Here is a 21,931-nt window from a genome sequence, read left to right as displayed (position 1 = left end):
TTCCTTAATGTGAGAATGACAAAAATAAAACTAAGTATAGATCTGAACTATCCTCTTTCAAAGCGACAGTGCTAACAATTTTTTCTTCAAAAAAAGAAAGGAAGACTAAGACGACACTTTGCGATTTCAAATTTAAAACTATTTTCGACACTTGAAATACTAATAAATTCAAATCAAATACAATGGCTAAGTGTAATCGACTATCTAAAAGAGGAAGACTTTACGACGCTCTTTTTATTGACTGAAAATGACAGTTGCGACACTTTCAAATCAAAAAACGACAGTTTGATTAAGCTACTTTTTGCAAAGGAGAACTCTAAATGATGAAAAATACATAAAAACATTCATAATTCTTTATCAATGGAGGCTGAATAATGCAAAGGAGGATGGTTTCAACAGTGATCCATCACAATGGAGCAGTCTGTATGGTCCAGTTTTGACCAATTTTGAGTAGTTTTTCAGGGAGAACTTTTGGGAAATGATGTAATCAGTTGACCTTGATCCTTTAGGGTATGAAACAACACTTTTAGGGGTTTTAGAGCCCTTGGTTTATGGACATATGTGATTGGGGTTGAAGTGCCCAAATATCTCTATAACACATGGTTTGTTCGTCCATTGGTGAACATGTCCTTCTGCATGTACTCCCTTTGTTCATCCCATCCATCATCATGACATGCTTGATTTTGTACTTGTACATGCAGTGACTCATGACTCATGACATCAAATCCATAAACCTCCTAGTCTACCATGATGCATGAACATTTTTGATGTAGGTGACCGGGAGAGAACACAAGGTTGCAAGCTTTGAGCTGGGATGGAGGCTTGAGGCACTATTAGTGAAAACTACACAGAAGTCACTAGGAGATGGTGACAAGCACTCTGGATCGACAGTGACTGTCTGCGAGGTCTGGCTTAGATGGAGGACAAAATTGCACAATTTTTGGGAGGAGCAGTCTAAGCTACGGGAAGGCTGGGCAAACAAAATTTGTGCAATTTTTGGAAGGAGTGGGCAGCAAGAGCCTGGCAGCCAAAACTACGCAATTCTTGAAGGGAACTGGCAGTTGGCTGCTGGGAGCTTGGTAGAAGAACTACGCAATTCCTGGAGGGAACTGACAGTCAGCCACTGGAGTTTGGTAGAAAAAATTGTGGAATTCCTAGAGGGAACTCGTAGTCAGCTGCTAGTGGGAAAAATGCACTAATGCTGGGAGGCTGGCCAATTGATCACCTCTGCGTAGTTTCTGAGCTGAGCGGACTACTAGGTAGCAAAGGGCTTGCTCATGAAATCTGTGTAATTTTCAAGGTGAGCAGCCGGTTGGCTGACTGGTGGACTGGTTGGAAAAACTGCACAATTTTTTGAGGGAGATAGGGACGGGCACTGGGTGTTTGTCTAGCCTGTCTATGCAATTTTCTCAGTCATCAGAGTGGGCAAGGTATATAACCTTTGTGCAATTTTTGAGGGGAGTCAGTCTTGGGGTGACTGTAGGGTAAAACTATCTAGTTGACCAGCAAGAAGGTTGATTTATCAGCTTGTGGGCAACGCAGCTTGAAATGGCTTGCTTGGTGCTTCTATGTTGTTCTGGGTGAAATCGAGTCGATGGCAGGGTGAAGGTCCAATGGTCAAATGGTGATATGGTCGTCAGAGCTTCAACAAAATGACTGTGTGTGAGTGAGTGAAAAGGTGTATATGTGAACTTGCAAACACACACTTACATGACTTGACGACGAGACGACTCAAACCATCCAGAAACACATGTTCAACATGACTGACTGATGGTGTGAGAGACAAGTGTGAATCTTGTGATTGGTCGTTATACGACCATGATGATGCTTATGCAACAATGTATATGACTCCATGTGTGAGTGCGATGAATGTTTTCATAGCGAACATAACATGTACACACGAAGCAAAGACCTTGTGTGTGACCAGAACATGGTCGCAAGCATGACATTGCTATCAACATGCAAAAGCTATCTGTTGAACGATCAAGCAGGGTGGGTGAAAAGACTCACACGAGCTCATGGGGTGAACCTGATAGTGTGAAAACATCAAGTCAAACTCTCAAAGGAGGCTTCGAAATTGGATGCATGCCAAAATTTTGGAGGGTGTTGCAGTCGCTACAACACTTGGCGACACACTGGTAGAACTCCAGCTTCTCTATTTTGGTTCATTGATAGCACAGGGCCTTGGTCTTTCGGGGAGTATTGAATCATTGTTTGGGTTACCTCGGCTTCCCCACTTACCCCATGGACAGATATGGTTCACCTTTTTCCAACTCAGTCAAACATAACAAAAGTTTAGCTTGATCACAATGTTTCGAAATTGGGAAGGGTAGTTTAGCTCATCAGTTGAAGATTTTCAGAGTATAAGTTTTCATCTCTGGTGTTGCTCCACTGCGAGTAGGCCTGGACAATACCCCAGTGGAGTCATGTAGGAACAAATTGCTCCACTTCCAGCGAGCCTTGTCAGTACCCCAGTGGAGTTGTATGCTTCACTTCTCTGCATAGGAAGCCTTTCTCTTCTTTCGCCTTTGTACTTTTTCAAGAGGACTGTGCACAGACACTTATTTATTTTTGGGACGGAAGAGGGATCCCGACTGATTGAGAGAAGAAGAGGTTGTTCCTTCAAAGATGCATGTAATACCTTTGACATGGGTTTGCTTGTTTAGATTTTTCCCTTCTCCATTTCTGCTAGTTCGATGAGCTTTAACACACAGAGCAGAAGGTCAAGTAAAGGCACAGGGCTTCCTAGTGTGGAAACGGGTTCACGGTTGGACCAAAATTCTCCTTGCAGACAGCTCATATTTTTTTTCAAGGCTTCATCGACCGAAGCTCATAACCAAGAAAAAAGAATACAAACACAAGACTGGCCTAGTGTTGTAGTGTCACAAGTATCTTCATATTGTTGGGTGTGGAGCATGATTATGATCCTAATTTAGAGGTCTTTGTTTCAGCTAGATGTGTACCCCAGGAAGATTTTACACCCCTCCATGCGGGGGGGGGGTGCGGGGGCGACTTGCCCCCCCTGTGAGAGTTCGGGGGGGGCCATCCCCCTGGCTGGGGGTCCGGGAGCCAGCAATCCCTTGATGGGGGTTTCAGGGGAAGCGCCCCCGAAGCTAAAAATAGATGTAAAATTGCCTTGTAAAAGTATAGTAATTTCTAGTCAATCTGGGCCATTCATTAGGCGGATGATTTGACAGTAGAATTTATGTTTAGTTTAGGGTTTTTGGCATTAGAAGGCAACCCCTCTCTTTGTATGAGGGTATTGTATTGAGGTTGTTAAAGATATGTGTATTCTCAGAGCGAGAAACAGATAGGTGAGACTGTGAGAGAAAATAGAGGATATTACAGTGGATCTGTTGTAGGTTGTGTCTCTTCATTTTGCTGGATAATAGAAAGGAAGGACTGGCTATTCGGGGTGGACGTAGCCCAAACTAGGTGAACCACATATATCTGTGTCTCTCTAGTTCTATGTGTTTGTGTTTTTCTACATATTATATGTCTTTCATTTCTCTGTCATATATAATATTTTTCTAACACATATCTCAGCCACATACTCATTTAAAACCCATAACTCAGTAGATGACAACACTTATTTCCGAAAACAAAAATAGAAAGGTATTAAGAAACCAAACAAATGAAAAAAAATAGTAAGTAAAGCAAGCAAAGTGAAAAAAGATAAAGTAAACAAGGCAAACAAAATGAAAACAACAAGCAGCAAGCGAACTATGTACATGGCATGGAACGTGGTTTGACCTACCGAAAATAGTGTTTAAGATCTTGGTCATTGACAGGAAGATTGTCAATCCTCCCATCAAGTGATTGAAGATGGTACATGTGTGGGCCAATCTTCTCATGGACAGTATATGGACTATCCAGTTCCTATTGGAATCTGGTGGTATCCCAAAAGACCTTTAGGTGAAGATGACACTACTGCTTCAGATATTATGTGTAACATAGGTTCCGATGATGGCACGAGGTAGTTGTTTTTGTTCCGAGAATGGTTCAAGTTTTTGAAATCAATGCATGAGTGGATTTCCTTGGATTTCTTATGTACATAACTTAAATTAGAAACCCATGTAAAATAACGAACTTTGTAGGTGATCCGAACATCCAACAACTTAGTCAGTTCTTTCTGTATAAGGGGTTCAAGCGACATATGTGTTTTACCTAGTTTTTGTTGCAATGGCTTGGCTCCTTCTTTGCTTGAAATCCCATGTTGGATTATTCGCATGTCGTATGTACTCAAGTCATCATATGCCCACGCGGACACATCCTGGTGTTGTTTGAACAAGCAAACAAGGGTTTGCCATTGCTGCGGTGTGCAATACGTACCAAGATTAACTAACTCCGGATCATGGTTTTTTCTCAATTTGCTCTATTCGTTCCTCGTGGTGGGATTGTGGGTTTTGTTGTTTCTTGATCCTTGACAGTGGTTCTGCAAATCATAGAGCTTGCTGAGAGAAACTGCACCCTTGGGGATGAGGTTGCCTTTCTCGCCATCAGTTGCAGTTTGTAGGGGCTGCTCATGCTTATCTTCATCAGATGTTGTGTCCTTGAAAGCAACAACGTTGTTCATGGAGTGTAGTATCTATTGACCATCACCCAAAACTTGTCGCTCAGTTATGTTATCAGAGATAGAAGGCTTAAACAAAATTTCAACAATAAATCTATCCCTAAGTGGTGACATGATAGAAATTATGGTGGCCAAGGTATTGGCAGCTGCAATACACGTTCTGGGACCAACAATGATGTTAAATGCTTGGAATTTATAGATCATTTGCCATACCTCTAGGTGGTAACTTTTGAGACGAGGTGACAAATAGTGAATGGTGTTACGTACTTGCCGTACCACTATTTCCAAATCACCTACCACTTTGAGTGCGACCACGTTGAGGCTAATGGCTTTTTGCAAGCCCAACACGAGTGCTTCGTATTCAACAACGTTGTTTGTGCACTCGAACTCCAAGCGGCTTGAAATCATGTGCTTTCAGTTGTTTGGGTTGACCAAGATACACCCAGCTCTTGAGTCGTCCTATGTCTTTGATCTGTCGAAATACATGGTCCACAACTCGTCTGTGCATAGACCGTTCTTCGCGCTTGCACTACTGCTACTATTGTTGCTACTACTACTTCTATTGTTGGTACAATGTACTATACATACTTCATTACCATCAATTGGGTAAGGAAGGAGACCCAACTGCATGTTTGGTGGGGTTGGAGCTAGTCGTGTAGGATAACACCCTAACATTGTTTCCAGGAGGTAGTTTCCAAGCATGAGTTCTGTAAAGGCCAATGGTTCATTTTCTCCATTAATGGGAGTGACATTTTTCCTCATATACCTCTCATATAACACCTGGATTTGATTGTTTTTACCCTTGTACGAAAGCCACATGTGCGACCAGTCCGTAGCGAAATATCCATTTAGTTTGCTGGACCAGTCTCTGCTGAGTAGTAAGCCATATGCTTCTAGTATGTCCACAACAACAATTTTGATGCACTGGTGAACTTGAGTTTCGTGAGATAGTCGGTTGATCACATCTCGAAGTTCACCAATGGCTAGTAGAGATGTTCAATCAAGTTGTATGATTTTTGCAGATGTCTTGCTCCATTGTGCATTGATCTTTTTGGCAATGGAGAGCAGCATGATGTTGGCTGCTGCGCTAGAATCAACCAAGAAATTGTTAACATTACAGTTGAAAATTTCAAATGAGAGTACGAATGGAGGGCAACTTGAGTTTTCTTCTTCCATCTGGAGTGTGTATAGCATAGTTTAAAGTGATCCAAGAGGTGTGATTTCTCCCTTGCTGGTAGAGGTTGTGTTGTCCATTAGTGTCTGTCCCAATCCACACAGCAGGATGTATCACTGACTCTGGATCTTAGCTAGCTCGAAAAAACTGATGTTCACACAAGTTTTCTTCATGTCTTCCACAATGTTGTAGTCCAGAGGTGGTAGACTCACTGAGGTGTCTAGGGTAAGACTGATGTTCGTGTTTCCCAGTGGAGTGTTCTGCAGTTTTCTCCTCATGGACGTACTCTTGTTTTTCGCTGTCTTCCCAGACTTGTTTTGTGTTTTCTAATTTGGGGTGGCTAGTGGATCAACCTTCCTCAATAACAGTCTCATCTTTTCTTATGCTTCCCTAACTGTAAGGGGGGCCCATTTACTCCTAATATTGTAACGGTGATTCTGGCTTCGGGGCTATCTCTCAGTGTTTTCCTTTAGTGTTGCTTGCGAGCATTGATACATGTTCATCACATGCCCAGAACTAGATGCTTCATCAGGTGCAACATCTTCATCACTATCCATATCTTCTAGTTGTTCCTGCATACTATTTTTTGTGGAAAATGTACAACTGCATATAGATCCTGCAACTCACTTCCAGTTTGAACAAAAATTCTCTGGGTGACGATCTTTGTGGAATGAAAAAAAATCAGGATTTGAAAACTAATCAAGCTGGAACACAGAGCTCTGTGCAGTTTTTACAATGTATTGGTTGCTGCCTGATGACATGCTTCCTTGTTTTTGTCTGGGTGGATGGTTGCTTACAGATGTGTTCGTTTCCCGTTGTTTAAGCTCAGACACTTCTGTTGTCAAGTTCTTGACAAGGCGAGTGAGAGTTTTGATAATGTTTGTTTCCTTGTCTCTACCTTTGCTCACCATCGCCTGGGACTTCCTTCTCATGTATCTGGAGTCCTTTGCTGGTTCATCGTCCTTGATTACCTAAATCGCGCGCAAGTCTTTCTCAACAACAATAGCCTCTTCGCAATTTTCCAATAGTGTTGGTTTCACAACTTGCTAACAAACTGTGCAATGTTGATCGGTAGTGTGAACGTGTAGTAATCAACAGTGAGGGAGTCATGAGGTTTGGTGTCTGCTATAAACTTGTTCAATACGAGTGTAAACATCTGATTGAAGTATTTTACCTTTTTATTCCCCTCCATCTTCAGGCTTCCAAATTCTTTGAGTAACATGGCTAGGGTCTTGTCATCAGCATTTTTTTCAATGAACATGTGTTTGAAGGCACCCCAGTTCTATATGGAGTTAACTAGAAGGTTGTGATACCATGCAGCTACATGACCATCCAAGGTACATGGGAACAATCTACATGATACGTCATCGTATCATACCTCAAGGGTCTACAGCTGCAGGTAGAAGTTGTCCAAATGATCTTCTGCCTTCACTGTGCTATCAGGGTTGAACTTGATGTTCATTCTCTCTGCCTGCTTTGGTATCTTGTGCAAAGCACCCAGGAGAGTCAATAGTCCCTGAGTCATCCATTCTAGATTTTGGTCATCCATCTCTTCTTCTTCTTCGTCCTCCTCCTCTTCTTCAAAATCTGATGGTTCCAGCTTTGAGTCTATTGGTTCGTCTCCACCTCTGCCTCCTCTGCTACCTTCCCCTCCACCTCCTATGTCGGATTCTAAGCCCAAGATCACAAGGGTGTCTCGTTCCCCCCGTTGAAAGACTGAAGGTTCCTCTCCCTCTTCCATAGCTTCTATCAGACCTTCAAGTGTGGCAAGAACTGCTTCTTCCACTGATGATACAACAAACCCTTTGGGAGTGGCTTTTGGCTTCCTTGATGCAGATGGAAGATGTTGTATGCTTGGGATCAGTCTCACTACTTTTGCGAATTGGCTGGTGAAGGGATAGATGGAGCAAAGGTAATGATATGGAATTTCGTGTTTAGTCCTAGGAGGTGAGAAGTAACTAGCTGCAGAGTCGTGCATAAGTGAGAGGGAGTGTGAGTTACTTCCTTGACTAGATGGTTGATGAGTGAGTGTGAGAGTACATTTAGCCATAAACAACTGGCATCCCTCCTTCTAGCCCTAGAAATGTTGATGGTGCTAGACCCACGAAGATTCAGGGGATGACTTCAGTGTAAATTCCCAGCTAGGCCTCACACCATTTGGTGTGGGAGTCCCATCTGGTATGATGGCCCAGTTGCCATTATCTTAAAGATTTTCCTCAGCTCTTGCTTGTCAGCACAAGAGATCGGTCTGCCTTGTCTTCAAGTAGTGAGGTTCACATTCTTGGTGATTTCTAGTGTTACTTATGTCAATGGTTCTTTCGCCGCAGAGGGAGAAGGTGGGAGTGAGTCCCAAGTTGGATGGGAGGAAGTCCAAACTTTGTTAGGAACACACAACACAACAAGATGTGCACAACTTCCAGAGGAGTAGTCCACACAGATGTGGCAGTCACAACATATAAGGAAAGATAACACATACAACACACAACTGAGGAGTCTGTGTGAGTGCGACAGTTGTTATAGAAATTTTACATGAAAGGTATGTCTCATGTCTGGGGAGGTAACCAACACGGGCAGGATAGTGTTAACAACTCATTCAACACATTTTCATTAATATATATGTATTACAACAACTGAATGATTTTAAGTGTTAAACATAGGTTAAAGAATCATGTATTACAAGTGTTCAACATTAGTCTTACAAAAATTACAACACATGTGTGAAAATGTGCTGGCATGTTAGCAGGCTTTTGAATTAAGCGAAAGTTCCAAGACACATCGTTACACCATACATCACTAACCCCATGTGTAGGGCATTGGAGCCACTACTTACTCCTCAAAGAAAAGATTACAGACTCTCAAGGCTATGTGGGAGGAGCCGAGGTGAAAAAGTCCTTTGAATGTACAAATGAGGGGGTATTTATAGCCAAGGGTGAAACTGACCCTTGTGGTTGTTCGACTTCCCTCATGACTGTTTGACTTCTATGACCTTTCGACTTCACATGACTCTTCATATGAAAAGTGGGTCTCTTGGACTTCCATGTTACATTACATTGATTAACAGCATGGCCCACAATAGAGATGTGGATGACATGACACATGACAAGACTCAACATAATAGTGCCAGTACATTCATCCTACTACTAGTGTGCATGTCGAGCTGCAATGTTGTTGGGTGATGGATGTCCTCATGGTGTTTCACAGCTTCACCTTCGCATGGAAAAGTTGGTCATTGGGTTTGCTTGATGTTACATTTGCACGTTCGTCCTTCCTTGTATGTTGGCATGCTTGACAAGTTCGTTTGTTCGCAAAAAGTGCATGTTCGTTCGTTTTTCCGTCTATGTGCGTACACATCCTTGCATGTTCATATATCCATCCATCCATGAACACATCTTTGCATGATCGTTCATTCGCGAGCACATCTCTTTGCATGCATCATTTGTTCATCCATTGGAAAACATATCCATCTGCATGTACTCCCTTTGTTCATCCCATCCGTCGTCGCGCCTGTTTGTTTGTGTACCTGTACCTACAGTGACTCATGACAAGATGACATTAAATCCATAAACCTCTTATTCTACCATGATGCATGATTGTTTTAGATGTAAGTGACCAAGAGAGAAGACAAGGTTATGAGCTTTGAGTTGGGATGGAGGCTCCGGGCACTACTAGTCAAAACTGCATAGAATTCATTGGGAGATGGTGATAGGCAATCTGGATCAACAGTGACTGTTTGCGGGGTATGGCTCAACTGGAGTACAAAACTACGCAAATTTTGGGAGGAGCAGTCTGGGCTGCGGGAAGGCTGGGCAGACAAAATATGCAAAATTTTTGGAAGGAGCGGGCAGTAGGAGCCTCACAGCCAAAAGTGCGCAATTCCTAGAGGGAACTAGCAGCTAGCTGTTGCGACCTTGGCAACACAAACTACGCAATTCCTGGAGGGAGCCGATAGTCAGCTACTGGAGCTGGGCAACAAAAAATATGCAATTCCTAGAGGAAACTAGCAGACAATTGCTAGGAGCTGCTGGTAGGGAAAACTGCACATATGTTGGGAGGCTGGCCTACTGATCACCTCTGCATAGTTTTTGAGCTGAGCGGACTGCTGGGCAGCAAAGGGCTTGCTCATGAAATCTATGTAGTTTTCTGGGTGAGTAGCCGGTCGGCTGACTAGTGGGTTGGCTGGAAAAACTACGTAATTTTCTAAGGGAGACAGGGACGGGCGCTGGGTGTTTGTCCGACCTATCTGTGCAATTTTCTTAGTCATCAAAGTGGGAAAGGTCTACAACTTTTGTTGGGTGTGGAGCTTGATTATCTTCTTTATTCAGAGGTATCACCACATTGGAACCCAATTCGTAATGTGGCGGCAATGTTGGGCGTAATATTTGTGCTGCAAGGGGGGTCTAGGGGGGAGCAGTTGCAATCTTTGGGATACCCCCCCCCCCCCCCCGGTGGGGGATCAGGGGCAGCACCCCTGTAGCTAAAAATAGATGTAAAATTTCCTTGTAAAATGTTGTAATTTTGTAGTAAGTCTGGGCCGTTCATTAGGCTGAGATATGATGGTAGAAGTTATGTTTAATTTAGGGTTTTTTGCCCTAAAAGGAAACCCCTCATTATATATGAGGGAATTGTATTGCGTCTATGTAGATATGTATTCTGATTGAGAAACAGAGAGGAGCTTGAGTGAGAGAGAAGAGGGAATTACAATGGATCTACTGTAGGTTGTATCTCTTTAGTTTGATGGATAATATGAAAGGAAGGACTGGTTATTTCTCCATGGACATAGCCCAAATTAGGTGAACCACGTATATCTGTGTCTCTCTTGTTTTATGTGTTCTATGTTTTTATATTTCTACAATATATTTTATGTGTTCCATTTCTCTATAATATATAATTTTCTAACAACTGGTATCATAGTCGAAGGTCTATTTGGCTGATAAACTCGCAGGAGAGAAGGGTTCCTGGTTCGAGTGGGAGCAATGGCGGAAGGTGGTAGGTTTAGGGTCGAAAAATTTAACGGCCAAAATTACTAGTTGTGGAAGACGCAGATGGAAGATTATTTGTACTAGAAAGATCTGTACCAACCATTGAGCGGAAAGGCAAAGAAGCCGACGAGTATGATAGACATAGAATGGGATATTCTCGACAGAAAGGCACTTGGAACAATACGGCTGTGCCTAGTGGCATCGGTAGCATTTAATATTTCAAAGGAAACGACAACAGAGGGTTTAATGTCGGCATTGGCCAAACTATATGAAAAACCCTCAGCCTCGAATAAGGTATTTCTTATGAAGCGTTTATTTAATATGAAGATGCCAGAAAGTGGATCTATTGTTGATCATTTAAATGAATTTAATACAGTTACCAGTCAATTAAGTTCTGTAGGGGTAACTTTCGATGATGAAGTTAGGGCTCTGTTATTTCTTTGCTCATTGCTAGAAAGTTGGAATGGTTTAGTTATGGCCATTAGTAACTCTATCTCTAGATCTAGTACTTTAAAGTTTGATGATGTTGTCGGTGCAATCCTTAGCGAGGAAATGTGACGGAAAAGCTCCAGTGAGACATCAGTTAATGTTTTGACTGCAGAGACTAGGGGAAGAAAAATGGAAAGGGGAAAGAGCCTTGGATATTGCAGTAAGTCAAGGAAAGGCAGATCCAAGTCAAGATCGGGGATAGTGTGCTGGAAATGCAGGAAGAAAGGATAGCTAAAGAAAGACTGCAAGTCTCGGAAGGGAAAAGAAGGAGACGCGCAACAAGAAAACAATCATGAATCGAATGTGATAGGTGATGTGTTGCAAGATGATTTGATTATTTCATTAGAAAATATTATTGATGCCTAGGTGGTAGCTTCAGAGGCCTCTGATTATGTTCAAGGATATTTTGAAGAGGTTCGATTGGGTGATGATAAACCTTGTAAAATCATTGGAATGGGTACATTTTTCATAAAACAACAGAATGGAAATGAATGGTTATTGAAGGAGGTAAGGCATGTTCCAGATCTGAAGAAAAATCTGATTTCAATAGGGCAGTTCGGAGGTGAAGGTTGTGTAACAAATTTTACAGATAAAACCTAGAAGGTCACTAAAGGAGCCTTGGTAATAGCAAAAGGAGAAAAGATTGGTACATTGTATTTATGCAATGGTATTTCTAATTCTGTTAATGCTTTAACCTCTACAGGAGAAGATATGTCATTATGGCATCATAGACTTGGGCACATGAGTGAGAAGGGGATGATGATTCTTCACTCAAGAAATTTGTTGCCAGGTTTGAAGCATGTTGATTTAAAATTCTATGAAAATTGTGTTTATGGAAAATAGAAGAGAGTCAGATTCCTCAGAGTTGGGAAAGAAAAGAAGAGTGAAATATTAGAGCTTGTGCATACAAATGTATGGGGACCTACTCAGGTATCATCTCTCGGTGGCTCTCATTATTATGTTACTTTTATTGATGATGCAACCAAAAAAAACCTAGATTTATAGTATTCAAAATAAATCTAATGTATTTGATACTTTCAAGAAATGGAAAGCTTTAGTTGAAAATGAGACAGGAAAAAGGTTGAAGTGTCTCAGATTAGACAATGGAGGTGAATATTGCAGCAAAGAGTTTGATAGGTACTGTTCAGATAATGGAATTTGCAAAGAGAAGATAGTTCCAGGAACACCACAAGAAAATGGTGTGTCAGAAAGGATGAATAGGAAAATCATGGAGTGTGCAAGGAACATGAGACTGCATGTAGGATTGCCTTTACAATTTTAGGCAGATGTTGTAGATACTATTGTTTATCTAATAAACATAGGGCCTTCAATTTCCTTGGATGGTGCTATTCCAAAGGAGGCATGGACATGTAAAAAGGTAAAGTACTCATTTTTAAAGACTTTTGGTTGTGAAGCCTTTGTCCACATTAATAAAGAAAATAGAACAAAGCTTGAGGAAAAATCAAAGAAATGTACCTTTATTGGATATGGTGTTAATGATTTTGGTTATTGCTTTTATGATTATGAAAAACACAAAATCATTAGGAGTAGAGTTGTCATATTCAATGAAAATGTTTTGTATAAGGATCATATGCAGGAAAAGAAAGAAGAGAAATAAAACAAACAATACACAGTTCTTGATGGCATCACAGAAAAAGTGAAGGTGCCTGAAAATAATAATGATCAATAGCCAGAACAACAAAAACAACAACAACAAGCACCTCAAACACCTGAAAGTGGTGTTAGAAGATCTACCAGGATAAGTAGACCCCTTGAACGATACTCTCCTTCATTATATTATGTATTGTTTACTGGTTCTGGTGAACCAGAATATTATGAAGAAGCGGTGCAGGTAGAGACTAGAAAGGAGTGGGTGCAAGCCATGAAAGAAGAGATGGACTCCTTAGAACATAACCAGACTTGGGACTTAGTCAGGTTTCCTGTAGGTAAAACATCATTGCAGAATAAATGGGTTTACAGGTTGAAGGAAGAAGATGGAGGTAGAAAAAGGTATAAAGCTAGACTTGTGGTGAAGGGGTTTGCACAGAAAAAGGGTATAGACTTTGATGAGATATTTTATCCTGTTGTTAAAATGACTTCAATCAGAACTATCTTAAGTCTAGTAGCAGCTAAATATTTTCATCTTGAATAATTAGATGTAAATACAACCTTTCTCCATGGGGATTTGGAGGAAGAGATATATATGCAGCAGCCACAAGGATATGAGGTAATAGGGAAGGAGAAACTAGTGTGCAGGTTGAAGAAGATCTTGTATGGCTTAAAACAGACTCCAAGGCAGTGGTATCTAAAATTTGACAGGTTTATGTTTGAACAAGGCTATACTAGATGTCACTTTGATCATTGTGTTTATCTCAAAAGACAAAATGATGGTAGCTATATTATATTTTTATTGTATGTAGATGACATGCTTATTGCAAGTTCTAACATGCAAGAAATAAATGTGCTCAAATGAAAATTGGCAAACTCATTTGCAATGAAGGATTTTGGTGCTGCAAAACAAATCCTTGGTATGAGAATAACTAGAGTCAGGAAGAATCGAAAATTAACATTGTCTTAGAGTGAATACATAGAAAATGTGTTGAAAAGATTTAATATGGAGAATGCAAAACTAGTTAGTATACCTTTGGCTAGCCATTTCAAACTAAGTAAGGAGGTGTTTCCCAAGACTCAGGAAGAAATGGCTTATATGTCTAAAGTTCCATATGCATTAGCAGTTGGAAGCTTAATGTATGCAATGGTTTGCACAAGGCCTGATATTGCACATGCAATGGGAGTTGTAAGAAGGTACATGAACAATCCAGGAAAAGAACATGGGATGGTGGTGAAGTGGGTTCTCAGGTATTTGAGAGATACCACAAATCAAGGATTATGCTTTGGTAGTTCAAAAATTGCTCTATAGGGATATGTTGATCCAGATATGGCGAGTGATAGAGATAACAGGAGGAGCAGAATAGGATATGTGTTTACTGTAGGTGGAACAACTATCAGTTGGGTTTCAAAACTGCAGAGTGTTGTTGCACTCGCAACAACAAAAGCAGAGTATGTTGCTGCTACAAAGGCTAGTAAAGAAATGATTTAGTTACAAAGGTTTTTGGATGAATTGGGTAAGAAGCAGGAGTTGGGTAGGTTATACAGTGACAGCCAGAGTGCCATACATCTTGCAAAGAACTATACATTTCATTCCAAGACTAAACATATACAGCTCAAGTACCATTTCATACGGTAAGTGTTGGAAGATGGACAGTTGAAGCTGGAAAAGATGCACGCTAGCCAGAATCCTACAAATATGTTAACAAAAGTTGTAACTAGGGAGAAACTGATATTCTACTCAGTTTCAATTGGTCTTCAAGTATGATGAAGAAGATGAGAAATAGCCAGGTCCAAAGTGGAGTCATTATCCAGCAAATGAAGCAGCGATGGAGTTGCTATAATTAGTCTCCAAGTGGGAGATTGTTGGTTGTGTAGCCTGATTATCTTCTTTATTCAGAGGTATCACCACATTGGACCCCAGTTCATAATGTGGCGGAAACTCCACCCATAGTATTTGCTATGCAAGGCGGGTCTGGGGGGAGCAGCTGTGATCTTTGGGAGCCCCCCCCTGGCAGAGGTTCGGGGACAGCACCCCTGAAGCTAAAAATAGATGTAAAATTGCCTTATAAAATGTTGTAATTTCGTATTCAATCTGAGTCTTTCATTAGGTAGAGATCTAACGGTAGAATTTATGTTTAATTTAGGCTTTTTTTCCCTAAAAGGCAACCCTTCACTATATATGAGGGAATTGTATTGCGTCTATGTAGATCTATATTCTGAGTGAGAAAGAGAGAGGAGATTGAGTGAGAGATAAGAGGGAATTACAGTGGATTTGGTGTAGGTTGTATCTCTTCAGTTTGCTGGATAATATAAAAGGAAGGACTGGCTGTTTCTCTATGGACGTAGCCAAATTGGGTGAACCATGTATATCTATGTCTCTCTTGTTTTATGTGTTTATATTTCTGCAATATATTTTATGTGTTCCATTGCTCTGTAATATATAATTTTCTAACAGCCTCTACGTAATTTTTGAGAGGAGTCAGTCCTGAGGTGACTGTAGGGTAAAACTCTCCGGTTGACCAACAAGAAGGTTGACTGATCATCTTGCGGGTAGCGCAACTTGAAATGTCTTGCTTGGTGCTTCTGTGATGTTTTGTGTGAAAGTCGATCGATTCGATGGCATGGTGAAGGTCTGACTGTCAGATGGTGATCTGGTCATCAGAGCTTCAACAAAACGACTAAGTGTGTTAGGGAGTGAAAAGGTGCATACGTGAACTTGCAAACACACACTTACATGACTTGATGACAAGATGAATCAAACCATCCATACACACATGTTCAACATGACTAACCGACAATGTGAGTGACAAGCGCGATGCTTGTGATTGATTGCTAGACAACTGCGATGATGCTTGCACGATAGTGTATATGACTCCATGTGTGAGTGCACCCAATGTTTTCATGGTGAACACAACATGTACAAATGAAGCAAAAACCTTTTGTGTGACTAGAACATGGTCGCAAGCATGACATTGTTATCAACATGCAAAAGTTGTTTGTTGAACGATCGAGCAAGGTGGGTGCAAAGACTCACACGAGCTCACGGGGTGAACCCAAGTGTGTGCAAACATCAAGTTAAACTCTCAAAGGAGGCTCTAAGAGTAATTAGTACGTGTAATAGTACCAAATATTTGTGTAGGGCTAGGATTGAACTTTGCTTCATTTCTATATACATATATAGAAGAAAAGTTAATAACTGTGGGACCATTTTGAATGAGAATAGGTCAATATAACTTAATAAAACGGCTAGGAGTAGAGGTGTTGAACTAATGAAAAACAAGGTTTTCTAAGGAATAGAACACGCTAATGCATTCTTCCCACTAAAGAAGTAAAGGCTTCTCATTCCTAGTAATGTTACATCAACCCTTGTTTTGGAACAACAACACCACACCCCATCATGAATAATTAATGATATCACATTTTGTAATAGTATATTATACTTAGTGTTATGATCACATATAACATCATGCTCAACCAGGAATAAGAAACATGTCCTGCCCATGGTTGAGATGGGTTAATAGCAATGCCTAAAGGTATTGATCACCTACCACCATGAAATATAGGAAGTATTGCAAACTTGTAATCCTGGTATATGGTGAACCATTTAGACAATTGCAGTCAATAAGGAACTTTAGATTGATCATTGTGGTAAGGTTCATAATTTTCCTCCCAACCATTGAAAATATTCCAACAATGAAGCTACCACACCTAACTTGTGAAACATGTCCCAATGTCTAGATTAGATATTTGAGAGGTTTGTCCCGCCTCCCCTCTACATATAGGTTTTTAGTTATAGGCTTGTATAGGGATTCCAACAGTAATTCTCTGCCACCCTTCAACCAATGAGGGGCTCCAAAGATGAAAATCCCCATCCTCACCTATTTTATGGATTCCATGGATTTTCCTCCACCATGAGATTTCTCAGTAACACCACCCAAAGCTAGGAATCTATAGTGTGCTAATTTTGAGCATTCAAAAAGGAAGCTAGCCTAGGGAATCTAGAGGCCTCCACCCTTTATCCAATGATGGAATCTAGATAAGGATATATCCACCCTCACTAAATTTGAATACCCCATAGAACTTAAACCATAATTTCATCGACAGAAATAAATAATTTACAACTACATAATAATTATATGAGGCATAAAGGTTTACCCAAGTGTTTTCCCACCAAACCAACTAGAAAGTAGTTAGGTCAAAACAACATGATTACAAGGTTTTCTTCCCTTAATGGTAATGACATTCAACAATAACATTATTGTTAGTCTGCATGCAAAAAAGGCATAGTTACAAGGTCTTCACCCACTAAAGGATAAGGAAAATTAGTCAATTGTATTATTGTAGTGTATTCCTAGTCATTCTACATATAATAGTTATTAACGCCCCCTAACCCAAGTATATCGAGAAATTACAAATAAAAATTGGGCTTGACATCATAGTAATGGATTCAAGTCAGGTATCCCAGTTTCAAAAAAAGCATTGCCTACTAAAATACATCCTAGTATTTATACATTAAATAGGTGTAAAAGAAATAAGAGTCTAGTAGGTCCATATCACAAGTAAGTTTTTGCTTGTCCTTGAACTAACCTCTAGTGTTGTAGGTCCCTCTACAATCCTCATGATGTCGAACATGTGATTATAAACCTATGCCTTGCCTTCCTTTGCAATGAATGCCTTCTATTACGCTCTTCAGATGGTTATTTATCAATACTGGCCTTCTCTTCTCATTTTTTTAATTGGTTTCCTCTTTCCTCCCTCACTGTGCTTCCATTATTCTTTTCTTCTTGTTTTATGTGTTTTTTTTCCAATTCATCCTAGTTAGACCTCCCTTCTTTTTCTACTGTCCAAACACCACCTTTGGTTAAATAAGTCCCAGACCCTCTGGACCAACCAGAGGTATCCCTCCTGGCACTGTCACTACTACTTTGTTCTATAGCCCAATTTATTTCGTGCCATCTAGCCTCTCTATCTCTCCTTGTCTGCCATTTTATATATTTCTAGGGATTGTTATAGAATCAATAAGGCGTGAAAAAAAATAAGCTCCACCATGTGCTAAAAACTTATAAATATTTGTAAGTTCTTGAGGAATCCTTAACAACGTACACATTTCCCAGCCATACGAACCCAATTCCTATGAGCATATTAGGGCTTATTAGTTCTCATTGTTGAACTATGTGCCATGTCAAATCGTGATGACTAACACAAAATTGGGCTTACAACCTTATAACTTTAATGTTCACCATATACAAAGAATTATTTGTTGATAAATAGTGTCAAACCCTACCATTGTTTCTTTTCTAGGTCTTAACTAGTGTCGGAAATTGGGTTAGTTATTACAAATATTTTGAGGGTCAATATTCTTTCCCCTCCCATGTAACACTTAAACCCTTGGTCTTTATATCCACACCCAAGTTCTCTTCCAATTTTAGAAAGTAATGGGAAATTATCCTTTTCCACTAATTACGTAATTATGCATGGCAAGGATACAAGGATAACTAATAAAGTTTATAAAAGGATAACTAAGAAAGTTTTTACCATAACCATACAAATGCAAACTTCAACATGTATACTAGGATAACAACAAAATATTTACAATATCCATACAAATGCAAGGTGACCAAGGCAATATTTACATTATATACATGAATGTACTATGATCGGGACCATTAGCACAATATATTCATATTTACAAGATGATCGAGGTCATTACAAACCAAAACACAAAATTGATAAAAAAAAAATTCCGTAACCTATTGATTTAATGGGTTCCAATGGAGATAGTCACATTGGCCCCATTGCTCTTATTTGTTTCCTTGAGATTCATTTCTAATCCTCTGTTATGAATGGCCATGTAATGGTTTTCCTTGCACCATTTCTTTGTCAATTTTTACATTTCCTTATTCTTTTCCACCAACATATCAATCTCCTCTTGCAGTTGGGAATTTTTGTTTTTAAGAATAGAGTTATCATTTTTGACATATTGGTCAAAAATTTTGAAGTCCTCAATTGTGGCCTTCAATTTTGTAATATTTTTTTTCTTCTTTCTTAGCCCTGAAGGTGGAGGCCTACTTGAGACAGTGGATGAGGTAGACAATCTAGTAGGCTCATAGTGGTCAGAAATGTCCTTAAACTTAGTGGGAGTGGATGAACCAATAGTTTGATGAAGGTGAAAATCTAGAATATTGGGAATACTTTATTTTGGATTTCTTACATGAAGAAGCCATGGTTTCTTTTATTTTGACATGGATAAATGAAATAGGTATAGGGTCAAGCGTAGCCTCTTTAGAAGGCTCAGAGGGTACTGAAGTATCTTGTTTGGAGGCTTGTGGGAGAAGATAGGGTGGGGATTATTTTAGGTGTTCCATAATGGGTAATGAGGCCTCTTCATTTTGCTATAGTGATCCTATTTTTTCCATGCTTCCAGTCACCCTTCTAGTGACAATAGGTTTCCTTTTTTACTTTGTCATTTTTTCGTATTTTTGGACATGGTTCAATTTCAAACACACTGTCATCACTATTTTTCTTATCCTCATACTCAATTTCTTTCTCACTACTACCCTCCTCAATTACTTCTCTATTATATATTCTAGGTATTCTTCTTGGAAACTAAAGTTGCGCATTAAATATATTTGTAGAAAGAAAGGATCCCATGTGTTTTCTCTTCTCCTGAGTTCTTCTATAACTATTTTTTTTATCAAACCGTAATGATACAAGTTGTGATTTACATTCCTAGGGTTTTGTTATACCCCTTTTTCCATATGACTTAGACTCTTGTGAAAATAGAAAGGAAAATTGACAGGTCCACCAACTTCAAAGTGAAGTAACAACTTGATATGTTAGAGAAAATTTATGGCATACCTTTGCTTGCATGTAATATACTTCTATATGAAAAATGGAAGGTTTCATCACTTGTCCATGATCCATGATCTTGGGACTTCTTTTCCCTAGTCTTGGTTCAATTACTCTAAGCATAAAAACAATCTCCACACCCTCTTCTTGAATTTCTTATTTTTGAACCATTCTTAACTAGTCTAGAGGAGTACAATGGCTTCAATCACTAACTATTATAAGACAACCATGAAAAGATCCCAAATGTGCATAATTTTACCATCAAAACCATGTGTGCCTAAGTGACAATGTTGTCACACCCATAATTGTTTTGGATAAATGGAATCCACCATGTGTTTCTCATCATCAACTTGCATGCATTGTATTCAAGGTATCATTCCAAGAATCTAATCAAAAAAGGATCTTTCCTTACTACTCCAAATTTTCCCATGTCAACTCAGTAGAGTAAATTCCAAAGTGATATACCTTTCAATGATTCATTTGTTGGCATTATGATGCATGTGTTGTACTTGATGGCAACCCACTCATGGAAGAACATCTCACTTATATATATCTAGATGAATCTACAGAAGAGATATCAGATGTGACAGAATACATGGGATGCAGGATAGCTCAAAGGAATCAGATGACAGTTCTCAGTATGACAAGTTAGCTTTGCCATCAAGTCCAAAGGGGGAGATTGTTGGCATTATGAGACAAGTGTTGTCCTTGATGGCAAATCACACAGATGACAGATCATAGTGCAACAACTCAGTAGCAAAGAGTTGATGATCACACTACAAAAAATGAAGAAAATAAGGTATATGCAGGTTCCTCTTATCAAAGTCACGTATACATGCGGGATAATCGATCAAGAGGCGTGTATGCGTATACATGCACTTTCATGCAAGGGAAGGTGCGTACAATGGGTTTTGGTCCATGGTATTAAGTCCTTGGTATTTGGACCTATGGTTTTGGACCATGGTATCTCGTCAGCAGAGTTGATCCCAAGTATTGGGTCCATGGTATTGATTTGTTATGGTTTTGGACCATGGTATTGAGTAAGGCATAAGACTATAAAAGGAGAAGAAGATCATTAGGCAAGGGCATTGAGAAAGTCTTGAATATATGATGAAGTATGAGATCCAGTATGCAGGTTATGGATTTATGATGCATTGCTTGATCTGAGCTAAGGAGGAATCTCATCGAGATGGAGAACAAGATCTAAGGATAGATTAGGATCAAATGGTTTGAAATGAACTATCTCTATATGATTGATTATGCTTATTCTAGATCTGTGTACTGACGCATGTAATGTTCTGCAAATGTTATGATATGGGTATGACTGATGTCTGGAACATCTGCAAAGTTATGAGAAAATATTTGTAGATCTGTACGTGGGTTGGATTTGGTAAAAGCACATATGTACGCGGGTTTGGTTCATCGTAGTAGCGTATACAGTATGAAGTATGATATTTGAAGTTGCAGTTGGGTTTGATTGTCATTACAGAGTTCTCTTGTCTGCTCTATGTTCTGGTGACTGTGTTGTTGACAGTGTTTCAGTGATTCAGAGATTGATGATGCTAGTATTGATTGATTTTGTGCTTCAATGATATTGATGGGTCCAGTATGAAAATTGGATGAAACGTGGCCTTCAGATTATTGTGTTGTGCTTCAAGAGTATCCAGTCTGAAAATGTATGAAACGTGGTACCTGGAGGAAGAAAGAGAAGGTTGTAGCCTTCTGTAGGTCGGCACCTACGTACTAGTACATCAGCTAGTACAAGAGCAAAGGGAGTGGTAGCTCTCTTCCAGTAGCAGCTGGAGAAAAAGTAAAGATTGGAGCATTTCAGTAGGCCAGAACCTACGTACTAGTAAATGGATCGGCTAGTACAATAGCTAAGGGGGTTGTAGCTCCCTTCCAAGAGAGTCTGGAGAACGAGAGAAGGTTGTAGCCTTCTGCAGGTAGAAGCTTGTGTACTGGTATAAGACTGCACCAGTACAGAAATATTGTAAAATGAAGTTTCTTATTAAAAGAAGATAGAGAAGACTTGTAGCAGGTGGTTTTCACCCACATTGGGTTTCCACCTTACATCATGGTGTTCATGTGTGCTTCTTGTGTGTGATGATCTGTTCTATTTTACTGCTCCTGTTTACTGTTCATATGGTTAATAATGTTCTGATGTACTTATTAAGGATGAACTAACTGAATCATAAGTTTACTGGATATACGCTTGTTGCATTACACACAGTTGTGTATACACGCGGTTTTCCTTAA

The sequence above is a fragment of the Pinus tabuliformis genome, chromosome 3_2 (assembly GCF_031772625.1).
Source record: "Pinus tabuliformis cultivar Carrire ecotype Pingquan chromosome 3_2, CPIR1, whole genome shotgun sequence".
Taxonomy (NCBI): Eukaryota; Viridiplantae; Streptophyta; class Pinopsida; order Pinales; family Pinaceae; genus Pinus; species Pinus tabuliformis.
This window is presented reverse-complemented; position numbering follows the sequence as displayed.